At 41.6% G+C, this 15141-nt stretch overlaps 1 long non-coding RNA gene across 5 annotated transcripts; it reads right to left on the bottom strand.

The window, feature by feature from the left end:
- Positions 1-3899: 3899 nt before the first annotated feature.
- LOC308403808 lies at positions 3900-11981 on the bottom strand. Of its 5 annotated transcripts, XR_013972972.1 has the most exons (6): positions 8334-11980; positions 6658-6814; positions 5889-5958; positions 5370-5489; positions 5027-5085; positions 3900-4844 (listed from the first exon to the last, which is right to left on the bottom strand). It is a non-coding gene; the product is annotated as an uncharacterized lncRNA (long non-coding RNA). The 5 variants fall into 5 exon arrangements; XR_013972971.1 differs by having other exon boundaries at positions 5370-5958; positions 8334-11981; XR_013972974.1 differs by lacking the exon at positions 6658-6814 and having other exon boundaries at positions 8334-11979.
- Positions 11982-15141: the final 3160 nt, after the last annotated feature.

The following is a 15141-nucleotide window of genomic DNA, read 5'->3' as shown; positions in this document are numbered from 1 at the left end:
GGTGAGGACCGGCACCTGTTTGAAAGAGACAAATGCACACAAAATAAGTGTTTGCTGTAGAATGTGCAGCATGAAAGTAGCATGCATGTTTTGCATAGAACTGTTTTATGCATCTGCATTTCACAAAGAATGACAAATTGGTATACGGGACAACAAATAAAATCTAATGTATAGAAAAAAGATAATAGGATATGCCCATGACAATAAGAATGATAAAGGACTTCACAAAGTCAATTTATTGCTAAAGTGTGATCTTAGAAAATTGCTATTGTGCACCACACTAAACAGAACAAATTCTGTCAAAACTTACTTTTGCAAGATCCCACAAATGTTTTGCAAGATCTTGAGAGTTTTTTTCTTTGCATTTATCATGCTTCCATCAATACCTGTAAAGCTGTACAGAGTACTGCAGCTGGTTGTTAATGAATGCAACAAAGACCACCAGATCAAAGTACACCTAGCCACGAGTGTTTCCCCTTCCACTGAGCACTATCTTCATCTCGCAAAATACATGTTCAAATTTTTTTTCTTCAATGTGCCTTGCGAGGCTCCATAACATACCTATCAATCTGTGAGCATTTCTCAGAGGCTGCAGCAACTGCAGCTTTTGAGGAAGTTGCAACAGCACATTTGTGAATTCTCACGCGTAGCCCTACAGGAACACCCACAGTTACAAATACCATAGCGACCAACATCAGTGCTACTACTGCCCACAGTTCATGTAAAGGAAACATAACGGTGTCATACAATAAACTACAGAATCAGCATTGTTGTCTGTGAAGGTTCTCAGTCATTCAGGTCATCGTAGTCAAAGGAGCTTGTAAAGAAAAGCGTCTGGACTTCTTTAAGTTGCTTGAAGACGTTTCACCTCTCATCCGAGAAGCTTCTTCACTTCATCAGCATTGTTGCACAACCGTGTATTCAATCTTGTTACCCTTCTTTAAAGTCCACCACCTGTGCTGCAAGTGAAGTTGATGCATTAACACATTGAAAGTTGTGGCACTTCTCATTATTTGACGTGCACAGCTGCTCTGTGTGAGGGTCAAACATTTGTTTATTCAACACCTGTGAAGGTATCAGAAAAAATGCATAGATAGCAAGAGAAGCAAATTAAAGCACTGCACGTGCTTTACGTGCTATGACATGCTGCACGTCATAAAACCCAGTTTCTTGATTAACATTTTTAAGAGTTAAGTTGTAATACTTTTGTGCATTATTAAAACAAATCCTAAAATTCTGTATCACTGTGCTGTTACGAGAAGGTAGCTTGAATGTAGGTATCTGGCCCTGTGTAAATCTTGAGCATGAGTGATGTTGTGGGACAGTGCACCAACTACACAGGTACAACAGCCGGAGAACCAAGAACCAGGAACAGCTACTTGGTGATCCCGACACAGACTCCAGCTTTCCATATCTGCATCTGCAATGAATATTAATAGAGATAAAATACAATCTTTTATCCTGTCTTCCTTCTCTCAGCCCAACCGGTCGCAGCAGATGGCCCCGCCCCTCCCTGAGCCTGGTTCTGTCAGAGGTTTCTTCCTGTTAAAAGGGAGTTTTTCCTTCCCACTGTCGCCAAAGTGCTTGCTCATAGGGGGTCATATGATTGTTGGGGTTTTCTCTATATCTATGAAGCACCTTGAGGCGACTTTTGTTGTGATTTGGCGCTATATAAATAAAATTGAATTGAATACAATTTGCGCTCTCAGAGTGCTTCTTGTTTGTTTTTGTTGTAATCTGACTGTGGATTTTGATGTTTTTAAAAGCATAATACAGCAAAAAAACAAACAAACAAACAAACAAAACCCAGAAGGCCTTTTAAATTTCTTTAAATATTGTTCTGCTTTAGTCAAATCAAAAGATTGTATATTATTAACTTGAAATTGAATTGTGATTTTAATTTTAGGAATAGAATTTTAAGAATATTAGTTTTTACTGTCTCCAAATGGACAGGTAAAAAGCAGCTTTGAATTGACAGACCTCAAATAATAATATATTTCTTGGATTCGAGGGGGCACCCAAACTCCACCTACACTACTGTGCTAGACAGCAATATCACAGAACAGTGAACTCTTGGCACACACAAAAAATCCCCAGTGTAATCAATCCTCCACAGCAATGAAACACTGGATTATTGGGTACAGACACTCTCTTGTAGCCAAAAGGTCAGAGGGTTAGTCCTTTCCAAAGCTATCAAAACATCATTTAGCAGGGCAGCAGCAAACAGTGTCTGAAAAGTGACTTTTCATAACCACTGTCATACTTATTAGATATTAAATTTACAATTGTTTTCTTCTCTGTATTGTTATCCATTCAGAACCAATACAATTATCCTGATAGATGCAGAAGGGAATGTGATCTTCACAGAGCGCACCATGCTTGACTGTGACACAACCAAATGGAGCACCAGTTCTTTCCAGTTCAAACTGCAGGAGTGAAGACACAATGGAGGAAACCTACTCTGTGCCTTTCTGCATCATCTCTCCTTCCGTTACCTTTTCCTCACCATCTCCTTCAGCTGAGCCTCATGTGACCGCAAAGACTCATCAGCACTTTTTTTATTCAGCTAGTCACTAGCTGCCTCGTTAACATCAGTTTCATATATTTCTTACTTTTGATTTAATTTAAAGATGTATGCTATTTTTTTAAAAAAAGCAAAGATGCCAAAGGACATTTAGAGTTTTGTAGAGGAAAATATTTTACCTACATGTCATGAACCTTCTCAAAAATTATAGCTTGAATGTAATTTGGTGAATATAAGATTGGTGTGATGCCATTTTCTGTCATGAACGCTAGACATTGTGGCCCTTTCACACACATGGCAAAAGACAGGAGATGATCTGTGTTAGGCACATTACATGCAGTACGTTATGACTGGTTCTGACATTAGTGGTTTTAAATACAGCTTGTCTGGGTGAAGTGTAGAAAAGCTCGTCTGCGGTGCATGAATACATGCTTTTTGGTGTCCGATGTAACCTTCCATCCATGATTTACATTTTATGCTCTATTTTCAGGCTGCAGGCTAAATTGGCATCCTATGACAAGTCATAGGGTCACATATATTTTTCTAGAAGATTTAAGTTCACACGAGTCATCACCAGGATTACTGGCTACTTTGTAAGTTTCTGATTACCCTTTCATTGGTGTTTAGGTAATTTTGCGTCACAGCATCAAATGTTTCAATGCACTGTTAAATGCACTGGATCTTGAAAAAACAGCCTGAAAATAAATAACAGTTTATCCAAACACCTCTCTTTTTGATTGTTGCATTATGATTACGGATACAAAATAACTGTCAGGAGCCATGTGCTCACACACATATCAGTATAGGCCTAGGAAGCTGGCTCCGCTGCTTCCTGTATGACTCTAGGATTTACCCACATGCAGGTGACGTATGAGTAATGTATTTATTAATGTGAAGAAAGCTTTTTGTAACCAGATTGAACCCATGGTTAATTTGACTTCTGTTCCCTAAAAAAAAAAAGAGTTCAAACTTGATATGATTTGTGAGTAATATGTACATACGTATTTTGATCTTTTGTTAGTTTTTTCCATTTAAAATCTCCCTATGGTCATTTAACCAGTATCCCTGGTTTGCAGTGTTATGCCATTGTATGTACTTTAGCTGACCTGCAACTGTTTTCAAACAGTGACCCCTCCTGCCTGTGTGGAATATTGCACCCTTCAGGATGTACCTGAACATTTGGTGTATTTAAAGATTACCTTCTTATTTTTTTAACCAGCAGAATGGGCACTGGTATCTTCACATCAATGTTTTAAAGCAATACAGCATCTAAAGAGGTGTAGAGGAGTATAAATCTAGACAAGTACAAATAGAATACCAGTGGCACAGCATTAAAAAATAATGGTTTTTTTTTTTATCTGATTAATTTCAGCTGTGAAACAAATTTGTGGTTGTATTACCATCACTCCATGTTTATAGGCTGTATGTAAACATCTTTATAGTTTTCTTCATATACTGTGTGCTGTAAGCATCCACCAGTCCCAGAATTAGCACTCTCTGCTAAAGGCAGCAAGAGTCCACTCGACAAAACCAAAGCATGTTTTGTAAGATTTTGCATCACTGATTAAATATATCTGAATTTATTGATTCATGCAGGAGGTGTGTAGCACATGCTCACTTTAATGTTATGTTATAATTTGGTTGCTCTTCCCATTTTTAAAAACATTATCCTTTTTTAATGCTTGTCGGCTACCCCTTGTAGTCAAAGTGTGCATAAAGGGATTTCATGCAATATCAGGAGTTTCAAAAATGTGAACCATCCCACTGGATGGCTTCACATTATGTGAAAATGGGGGAGGGGGGATTCCAGTTATTCAATGGGACGTCGTTTGTAAACTGAATGATGCTGGAATTAGTAGCAACATTTTTCCACATTTAGCTCAAAGCCTTATTAAAAACATGTTTTTTCAAGTCATTTTTCACAATATTCAAATTTCCAAAGAGGAATTGGAAAATGTTCTTTCCCTGAAAATGTCTTTTACTGAAGCTGCATCTATCCTCTCCATCTCAAGGCCTACTCTGTAAGACTATTATAACAAGTAAGTTATACAGTCGCTTACATTTAATGCTTCATTGAGCTGTATGTTTAAGTGTAGAAGAAAACCAAAGATCAAAGACGACACAGTTCAGTGCCAGTTAGCAAAGATGATGCATTTTGTCCTTTGGATGTATCATATTGCTGGTCTCTGTCAGCCTCTGTGGACCTTCACCACCATCTGCACCACGCACGAGGGCTTGAGCCCATATTCAGATAGAGATGCAGAGTCGTTCACCAATAGCTTCCCAGCGACAGTCAGCCGGACTTCAGCCATAAGATATCCTACACACACAACAGAGGACAGAGATGAACCTCACAAAATATTTAAACATGTCAAAAACTATTATGTCAGGTTCCCTGAACACCACTGAAGATGCACACATTTTAAACACACTCCTTCTGTGTCCAAAACTCCTTAGCAGTGACAACAAAGTTAATATTTCAAAATCATCCTCAGTGCACACCTTTTCCCCCACTGTGGTCAAGATGCTCTTAGCTGTTTGGTTCCTCCTGCTCAGGATTTCTTCAAAGGAAAAAAGGAAACAAAAAGCAGTTTTAAAAGTTTTTTGTTGGTGGTGTTTTTGACTTTCAAGCTCAATCAAAGCAGAAAAAGACTTCAAAACAAATTCAATTGAATGGATGGGTATAATCTTCCATTGAAAGCCAGCAAGAAATAACAGTTTTTTAGAGAGTTTTGGTCATCATACACATAACAGCAATCACTGCGTTTGCAATATAATCTGTGACTATTATGAAAGTAACATACATAACTTGAAAAGCTAAAATCAATCATAACATTAAGCTCACCTTGTTTTTGTGGAGAAGGTGATCAGGCTTTTTCTTCACGTCCTGAGACCAGGTGCACTGGATCATCACCAGCTTGTATCTTCATCCTTTTTCACTCAGTGAAGTCTTTCTCTTTGTTCCCTTTGCAACAGAAAACTACCGTGTGATCACAGGTGAAGTTAGGGATATTTTTCCTGTGCAGTTTTTATAGTGCTTCATTTGGTGAAGCTGTTGATCCACTTTGATCTCAAAGGATCTCGACGGTGGAAAAAAGTAATATTTCTCCTTACCATTAGGCTAAATATAGATATAACAATTTATAATATGTCAGCAGCATCCCCATAAGGGAGGTCTCCCTGTAGTGTCCCGAATGCAGATCCATTGTGATAAGAGAGAATGGATCAGATTTGAATGTCCTCTGTAAAGTGTGCACAGCAGTAAATGGACAGCCGTTTGAATTCTGCTTGCAGTGTTTGAGGGAATGGGAGAGTCCACGGCCTTGGAAAGACTGCTGTGAAAATCACTAAAAACACTACAAACCTGCCCAGATAACCTTTGGTTCATTGGAGGAAGTCCACGGATGTCCTTCTATCCGTCCCTGTCTCACCTCCTGGTTGAGTACAGCAAGTGGAATTGTAAATTTGTTGTTTGTCCTCGATGTAAGGTAAAGTTATGTTTTCTATGCCTGAAGAGCTATACTAAATGTATTTTTTTAAAGCGACTTCTGTGTACCATGCTCCAGCGGTGTAGCTGTATGGCAGAAGAAATAATGACAGAGACACAAAGCTTCCAAGTTTTACTTTTGATGTGGGAGTGCCTTATTTGTAATAATGTACCATGCTGTGTTTTTTAATTCCCTTTTTATAATTCTCTATCTCTCTAATTCTCTCCAAATCAAATATAATTAGTGTTGGGTTCTATTGATGAGAAATTTGCTACTAAATGTGATCTTTACAGCTGCATTATGTCTGAATCATAATGATAATAAACCTGAAAAATGTAATTCATTCATAAATGTGAAATATAGTTAATCATACATTATGTTATTACTCATTCCTTAAGATTTAGTTATTTTATGTTGACCTGTCATTGTCTGCTGCTTCTTTAGCATTAGCTTGATGGCATTAATCACTTGTGCTATTCAGGCATTTTTTCCGTGTTTTTTTTTGTTAGCTTTATGATGACTGCTATTTTTTCTTCTAAATTGTTTAAGGAAATCAATGTCTATTTTATTAAAACCTTGTTATGCTTAATAAACAGTTAGGGTGTAAAGCATGCATGTTACAAGCACGTAGATGCTTTTATTTACAGTTTGTCGTTGGTTTCTTCTGCTTGTGCAGTTTTCCAGCCACCTTCTTCCCGTGCAGCACACAGTCCCAACATGATCAGATGATGCAGAACAGCCGTGTGGGTCAGCATCCCCTGACACCACACCCTGAACCCACCAGCCAAAGCCCTCCCTGCAGCTGAGCCACAAACCACATATTATCTCATTTAGAAAAATGTTTTGAGTAACTGACAAAACACGTAGTTAAGATTAATTTTTAGGGGTTTTGTTGGTTTTATAAACAGTTTAGTTTGAAACACACTGAATAATTCATTAACTACATTTTAAAAATCTGAAAAGCACTGTGGCGGGGCAGGGCCGTGCAGAGAGGTTTAAAGGGACGGGTGCTCAAAGTTAAAAAGGGGCACATTGAACCAGGTTGAATAACAACAACACACATTCATCAAGAATCTAATATGGGAAGAGAAGGGCTGTGTTGATCTGAGACTGTAGACATTAAAAAGTCCATAGGAGAGATGGTAGCTGATTAAACAAGTGTCATGAGATAATAACAAAATGCAAAGATTGGTGACAGCGCTTGGAACCATAAGGCAACAAAAAACTGTGAGAAATAAATTAGGCTCTGCCTGTGAATCACTCTTTGCTTCTCTTCTTCCTTCCATCCCATCATTTCATATATCACTCTCCACTTGCTATGTGAGAACAAGGCACAACTTGTCTGTGAAGGTTCTCAGTCATCCCGGTCATCGTAGTCTTTGCAAGCTCCTTTGAAGGCACAACTTGCTATTGCAATAAACTATAATCTAATTATCCACACCTAACAACTCTTGCACTTAATCTATAATAAAATGATGACAGAAAAATGTTATAGCACTGCCTTTAGTAGCCTCACACAGCTCCTGCTGTTTCCTCCTCATGTCCTTACCAGGCATGTCTGGACAATGTTATATCATGAGTAATATTTTTAAAAAAAATCCATCTAAATAAAACACACACATGCACGCACACACAGTGACATTTTAGACCTTCTTCAGAATACTGTATATACTATGGGCATCACGGTGCTGATCCATAATCCTTACATTATTATTTATTACTAGAGCTACAATAATAACGCAATGAGGAGGGGGAAGTAATAAATATGAAATAATGTATTTATGATGATTCCATTTGTTTCACTATCCACTCTGTGCAGGGGCAAAGCTTATTACATGTTTAAACTGTAGAGATACAATCATTTTACTGCTGTAAAATCCAACTTTTGTCTTATTTAAAATATAAATCTAATATAATCTGCTTCTTAATGTATGTTCTTTAAAATACAGCGTGTGTTTTTAATATATTATAATTATAATAATTATTATGTGGACATGCATATTAGATCGTTTTTTAGTGAAATATAATCCCTCCAGAAAGGCAGGAAAAGCCCGGAAACTTACTTTAAAACGAAATATGTTCCCTAAAACGGTGACAGAGCTACAGATCCATGACAGCCTTACACAGGTAGCCAGCAGCTGTGACCAGCACTGCTTGTGCAGTTAATAAAAGGACAGGTAATGTTTGTCGCGCTGTTGCACACACAGCACGCTCGTTTGTTTCAGTTCGTCAGTTGCCACAAGACAACTTACCAACGTGTACGTAATAAGCTAATACTCCTGGGTGCTATACACTACAGTGCACGCTGTGCACCTACTTACTGGGTTTGTCGCATCAGTCTGTGTCTCTGAGTTAACTTGTGTTTCTCCTACAGCTCCGGACCGCAACAAATGCGCGTGCTCTTTGTGAGCTCGTTCCCGGCTCGTAACCAGCGCGTTCTGCCGTCAAGGGCGATCATTGGTTAAATGTGATCATGTGACTGATGCAAGCCAGATCCTTTTATTTAGCAAAACTGTGATTAATAGTTAAATATTATTGTTGATGGGCACAGACAAGACTCCGCACGCACACACACACACATAAAAAAAATAATAATTTTTTTTTAAAAAGTTGCCTCAACAAAAGGGCACTTTGGGCACCCATCAGGAAAGGGGCGGGTGCTCAAGCCCCTCTAGCCCCCCCTCTGCACGTGCCTGTGGCGGGGTGTGGTTTGTGGCTGAGCAGCATCAGGGGAGGGGTGGAGCAGTGGGTGTGTGTGTGTGTGTCCATCCATCCCTAGGTGAAGCTGCACCCGATGAAGGAGAGGAAGAGCGCAAATAAGTGGGGCTAAAAACCACAGCACTTCTCAACGGTTTTTCAGATAGAATCAGATAGAAGCGCATTCTCCTTTATAAATATGTGTATCCCTTCGTTACCATGGGAACGAAGATAAAGGAAGTTGTAGAGTCAATGCGGACTTTGTGGACATTTGAAAAGGTCAGGAGTTAAGAGTGGGACACTTGGGGTTTTTTCTTCTTTTTTTCTTTTTCTTTTTGCCACAAGACCGGAAAAACGGCATGTGTCCCTAAGTTGCGGCTTCGGTACGTTGGGATCTACCTATCCGAAGAGGAAGACGCATAAAGGGAGTGACTTTTTTTTTTTTTAATTGGCAGATAATTTCAAATGCAGCGTTTCTATCAGCTCAACAAATGTCAGCACACACAAACTGTGTGTAGTGTGTAGCACAGTGCGTTGGTAGCCAAATCGCCGGCTGCGGTGTTTGACACGAAGAAACAAGAAATCAAGCTGAGACAAGAAGAAGGTTTAGAAAGACAAGACAGGAGAGGAAGAAGAGACGTTACATTTAAAGGTAAGGACTCCTCATTTAAAGATCACGTGTAAGTCCTCGTGTTTTTAAATCACATACTGGGTCTGTACAGGTAACATTATGTTTTTTACATAGTGTGAAACGTGCTACAAATCAAACTTAGGTAGACTGTGTTACTTAAAGGCTGCAGGAAAATACTCGGTTGTGTTTAAAAAGGTTAGTTTGCTGTACTGTGATGGATTTAAAGCAAATAAGGATCCTAACTGCAAAAGAAAATAATTTTCAAAAAGGTTGAAATATCTAAAGCAATGGCAGATTTAAAAAAAAACACACACACAATAAAAACAACAGACTGCAGGGAGGTTCTGTTCTGTGATGTCACAATCAAGCTGGTCTGAATAGAGATACAGTCCCGATCAAAAGTTTAAGACCTCTTGAAAAATTGCAACAAAAAAATAAAAAAGTCATATTTTGCATGGTTGGATCTTAACAAGGTTCCAAGTAGAGCTTCAACATGCAACAAGCAGAAATTGGACAAAAGCATTTTTTGAGCATCCAATTTATTGAAAACAAACAGAAAAATAAACAGAAATCAAAGTTCCAAACATGAACTCAGTAATGAATAGCTTCACAGCTATTGCTGATCACTTCAAAAAATTTGTTGCGGCTCTGTTATAGCATCACACAAACATCTCACATAAGCTCTATCTCTACAGTTTTATGTCGCACTCATAGCACACTATGCCCACATTTGTGGAGAGCAACCTTTGCATCATTTGTGTTAATGGGAAACAGTAAGGCATTTTGTACCAGGAGCTCGTTTTGCTTGTCGACCCCTAACAGTCAGCAGATAACATGTTAATCAGGTTATGTTATGACAATCCCTGCAGCACATCCATTTAAATGTCTTGGAGACGTGAGCGGGGGGGCCAACTTCACTCACTCTTCAAATCCAACAAAAGTGGTATCAAACGTTTGTGCTGCGTTTGTGCTGCAAAAATTTTCGTTTGTGCTGCTATCATTTTAAAGATATTAATAAAAATTTCTAGAGGTCATCAGAGGTCAACCAGCCCCCTCATATTAATGGAATCAAACAAAATTGGTGTCAATCAGTTGTGCTATGTTTGTGCTGGTTTGTGCTGCTAAAGTTGTCGTTTGTGCTGCTTCTGTTTTCAAAGACATTAATGAAAATGTAAAGGTCAAATGTACTGTTTATAAGATTGGGGAAAACTGCAGTCAGCTGAGACTGAAGAAGTCACTTGGATGAGTGACGAAACGTTTCTCCCACTGAAAGTGTCCGGATGAACAGAATCAACCTTTTGGAATTTACTTACCCGGATGATTAAGCACGCATCAAGACGTTGTTTTATTAATATTTTTAAAATGATAGCGGCACAAACAACAATTTTAGGAGCACAAACCAGCACAAACATAGCACAACTGATTGACACCAATTTTGTTTGATTCCATTAATATGAGGGGGCTGGTTGACCTCTGATGACCTCTAGAAATTTTTATTAATATCTTTAAAATGATAGCAGCACAAACGAAAATTTTTGCAGCACAAACGTAGCACAAACGTTTGATACCACTTTTGTTGCATTTGAAGAAGGTGGGGGGGCCAACTTCACTCACATTTTGGAGACCGTTGATCAAACGTAAATATGTCCAGTCACTTTTGATTCAACCTGCTTAGCTTGATCTCACATTTGCCGTTTCCTCTATCTCTATCCCCTGTGTGTGTCTGTTTGTGTGCTTGTGTGTTTGTGAGTGTGTGTGTGTGCGTGCGATGATCTCACATTTGTCATTTCTTCTTTCTCTCTCCCCTTGTCTTGTGTGTGTGAGTGAGAGAGAGATTATCATCTAACATTTGCCATTTCCTCTAGCTCTTTCCCCTGTGTGTGGGTGCATGTGTAAAGGTAAGAAGCTTAGTAATGAAGTAAATGAATTCATTGACGGGTGAACAAACAAGGGCAACACGGTGGCACAGTGGTTAATATAGTTGCCCGCACAGCAAGAAGGTCCTGAGTTCAACTCCACTATCAGGCTGAGGTCTTTCTGTATGGACTTCTCATGTTCTCAAAGTGTTTGTGGGGGTTCACTCCACGTGCTCCGGCCTCTTTCCAAAATCCTAGTTTGTGGAGAAACTCTGAAATGCTCTTAAGTGTCTAGGGTTGTCTGTATCTGTGTTAGCCCTGTAACAGACTGGTGACCTGTCGAGGGTGTACCCTGCTTCTCGCCCTAAGATAGCTGGGATAGGCTCGAGCTGCCCTGTGACACTGGAAAAGAAACACAGCAGAGAATGGATGGGTGGCTGATCAAACGTAAACATTTCCAGTCACTTTCAGTTCAAGCTGCTTAGCATGATCTCACATTTGCCAATTTCTCTATCTCTTCCCCCTCTGTTGTGTGTGTGTGAGATATTCTCACTTTTGCCATTTCTTCTGTCCCTTTCAACTGGTGTGTGTGTGTGTGTGTGTGTGTGTGTGTGTGTGTGTGTGTGTGTGTGTGTGTGTGTGTGTGTGTGTGTGTGTGTGTGTGTGTGTGTGTGTGTGTGTGTGTGTGTGTGTGTGTGTCCCACATATTGCATACTCTGCTTTTGTCCTCAAATCAGGTAGGAAGTGTCTGTGTGGTTGAGCTGGTCTGGTCTGTCTAGACTTTCACTAGATAGATCAGGCTGCACCCACCTGTGAAACAGGTGGAGGGTCACCAGGACATGCAGAACTTGCTGACAGACTCCTGGCCACCTCTTGCCTCCTTAGTAGAAAGGGGCCACTCCCAGAGGCAGAGGGCTGTGAGGCACCGCCCGCCGGGCCCTCTCCTTTGGGAAAACCCTCAACACTGGGCCGAACCTTGGAGTTCTGTATGTCCATTCAGGCACACTCCATGCTTGATCTGTGGGCAATTCCTCTCAGAAGTGGAGGTCACGGTGGAGGCGTTGGAGGGCGGAAGGCGTTCCCTCAGTGGCTCTCCTCTTCTGAGATTCTGTAAAAACATAAGTCAATGTAGTGTAAGCAGCTTGAAATGAAAGTAACTGAACTTTTTTACATTTCTGGGAGACGGTTGCTCACACGCGGGCGGCACAGTGGTTAGCACCGTTACCCCACAGGAAGAAGGTCTTGAGTTCAGCTCTACCGTCGCTCTGTGTGGAGTTTGCATGTTCTTCCTGCTTTTGCGTGGGTTCTTTCCTTGTACTCCGGCTTCCTGCCACAGTCCAACGACCTGCAGTTAGTGGCAATAGGTAATCGAAGAGTGTAAATTGGCGATAGGTGCGAATGGTTTTCTGCGTCTATGTGTTAGCCCTGTAACAGACTGGTGACCTGTCGAGGGTGCACCCTGCTTCTCGCCCTAAGATAGCTGGGATAGGCTCGAGCTGCCCTGTGACACTGGAAAAGAAACACAGCAGAGAATGGATGGGTGGCTGATCAAACGTAAACATTTCCAGTCACTTTCAGTTCAAGCTGCTTAGCATGATCTCACATTTGCCAATTTCTCTATCTCTTCCCCCTCTGTTGTGTGTGTGTGAGATATTCTCACTTTTGCCATTTCTTCTGTCCCTTTCAACTGATCTGTGTGTGTGTGTGTGTGTGTGTGTGTGTGTGTGTGTGTGTGTGTGTGTGTGTCCCACATATTGCATACTCTGCTTTTGTCCTCAAATCAGGTAGGAAGTGTCTGTGTGGTTGAGCTGGTCTGGTCTGTCTAGACTTTCACTAGATAGATCAGGCTGCACCCACCTGTGAAACAGGTGGAGGGTCACCAGGACATGCAGAACTCGCTGACAGACTCCTGGCCACCTCTTGCCTCCTTAGTAGAAAGGGGCCACTCCCAGAGGCAGAGGGCTGTGAGGCACCGCCCGCCGGGCCCTCTCCTTTGGGAAAACCCTCAACACTGGGCCGAACCTTGGAGTTCTGTATGTCCATTCAGGCACACTCCATGCTTGATCTGTGGGCAATTCCTCTCAGAAGTGGAGGTCATGGTGGAGGCGTTGGAGGGCGGAAGGCGTTCCCTCAGTGGCTCTCCTCTTCTGAGATTCTGTAAAAACATAAGTCAATGTAGTGTAAGAAGCTTGAAAGAAAGTAACTGAACTTTTTTAAATTTCTGGGAGACGGTTGCTCACACGCGGGCGGCACAGTGGTTAGCACCGTTACCGCACAGGAAGAAGGTCTTGAGTTCAGCTCTACCGTCGCTCTGTGTGGAGTTTGCATGTTCTTCCTGTTTTTGCGTGGGTTCTTTCCTTGTAGTCCGGCTTCCTGCCACAGTCCAACGACCTGCAGTTAGTGGCAATAGGTAATCGAAGAGTGTAAATTGGCGATAGGTGCGAATGGTTTTCTGCGTCTATGTGTTAGCCCTGTAACAGACTGGTGACCTGTCGAGGGTGCACCCTGCTTCTCGCCCTAAGATAGCTGGGATAGGCTCGAGCTGCCCTGTGACACTGGAAAAGAAACACAGCAGAGAATGGATGGGTGGCTGATCAAACGTAAACATTTCCAGTCACTTTCAGTTCAAGCTGCTTAGCATGATCTCACATTTGCCAATTTCTCTATCTCTTCCCCCTCTGTTGTGTGTGTGTGAGATATTCTCACTTTTGCCATTTCTTCTGTCCCTTTCAACTGATCTGTGTGTGTGTGTGTGTGTGTGTGTGTGTGTGTGTGTGTGTGTGTGTGTGTGTGTGTGTGTGTGTGTGTGTGTGTGTGTGTGTGTGTGTGTGTGTGTGTGTGTGTGTGAGTGTCCCACATATTGCATACTCTGCTTTTGTCCTCAAATCAGGTAGGAAGTGTCTGTGTGGTTGAGCTGGTCTGGTCTGTCTAGACTTTCACTAGATAGATCAGGCTGCACCCACCTGTGAAACAGGTGGAGGGTCACCAGGACATGCAGAACTCGCTGACAGACTCCTGGCCACCTCTTGCCTCCTTAGTAGAAAGGGGCCACTCCCAGAGGCAGAGGGCTGTGAGGCACCGCCCGCCGGGCCCTCTCCTTTGGGAAAACCCTCAACACTGGGCCGAACCTTGGAGTTCTGTATGTCCATTCAGGCACACTCCATGCTTGATCTGTGGGCAATTCCTCTCAGAAGTGGAGGTCACGGTGGAGGCGTTGGAGGGCGGAAGGCGTTCCCTCAGTGGCTCTCCTCTTCTGAGATTCTGTAAAAACATAAGTCAATGTAGTGTAAGCAGCTTGAAATGAAAGTAACTGAACTTTTTTAAATTTCTGGGAGACAGTTGCTCACACGCGGGCGGCACAGTGGTTAGCACCGTTACCGCACAGGAAGAAGGTCTTGAGTTCAGCTCTACCGTCGCTCTGTGTGGAGTTTGCATGTTCTTCCTGCTTTTGCGTGGGTTCTTTCCTTGTACTCCGGCTTCCTGCCACAGTCCAACGACCTGCAGTTAGTGGCAATAGGTAATCGAAGAGTGTAAATTGGCGATAGGTGCGAATGGTTTTCTGCGTCTATGTGTTAGCCCTGTAACAGACTGGTGACCTGTCGAGGGTGCACCCTGCTTCTCGCCCTAAGATAGCTGGGATAGGCTCGAGCTGCCCTGTGACACTGGAAAAGAAACACAGCAGAGAATGGATGGGTGGCTGATCAAACGTAAACATTTCCAGTCACTTTCAGTTCAAGCTGCTTAGCATGATCTCACATTTGCCAATTTCTCTATCTCTTCCCCCTCTGTTGTGTGTGTGTGAGATATTCTCACTTTTGCCATTTCTTCTGTCCCTTTCAACTGATCTGTGAGTGAGTGTGTGTGTGTGTGTGTGTGTGTGTGTCCCACATATTGCATACTCTGCTTTTGTCCTCAAATCAGGTAGGAAGTGTCTGTGTGGTTGAG

This window comes from Rhamphochromis sp. 'chilingali' (genome assembly GCF_963969265.1).
Source record: "Rhamphochromis sp. 'chilingali' genome assembly, chromosome: 10".
Lineage (NCBI taxonomy): Eukaryota > Metazoa > Chordata > Actinopteri > Cichliformes > Cichlidae > Rhamphochromis > Rhamphochromis sp. 'chilingali'.
This window is presented reverse-complemented; position numbering and strand designations above follow the sequence as displayed.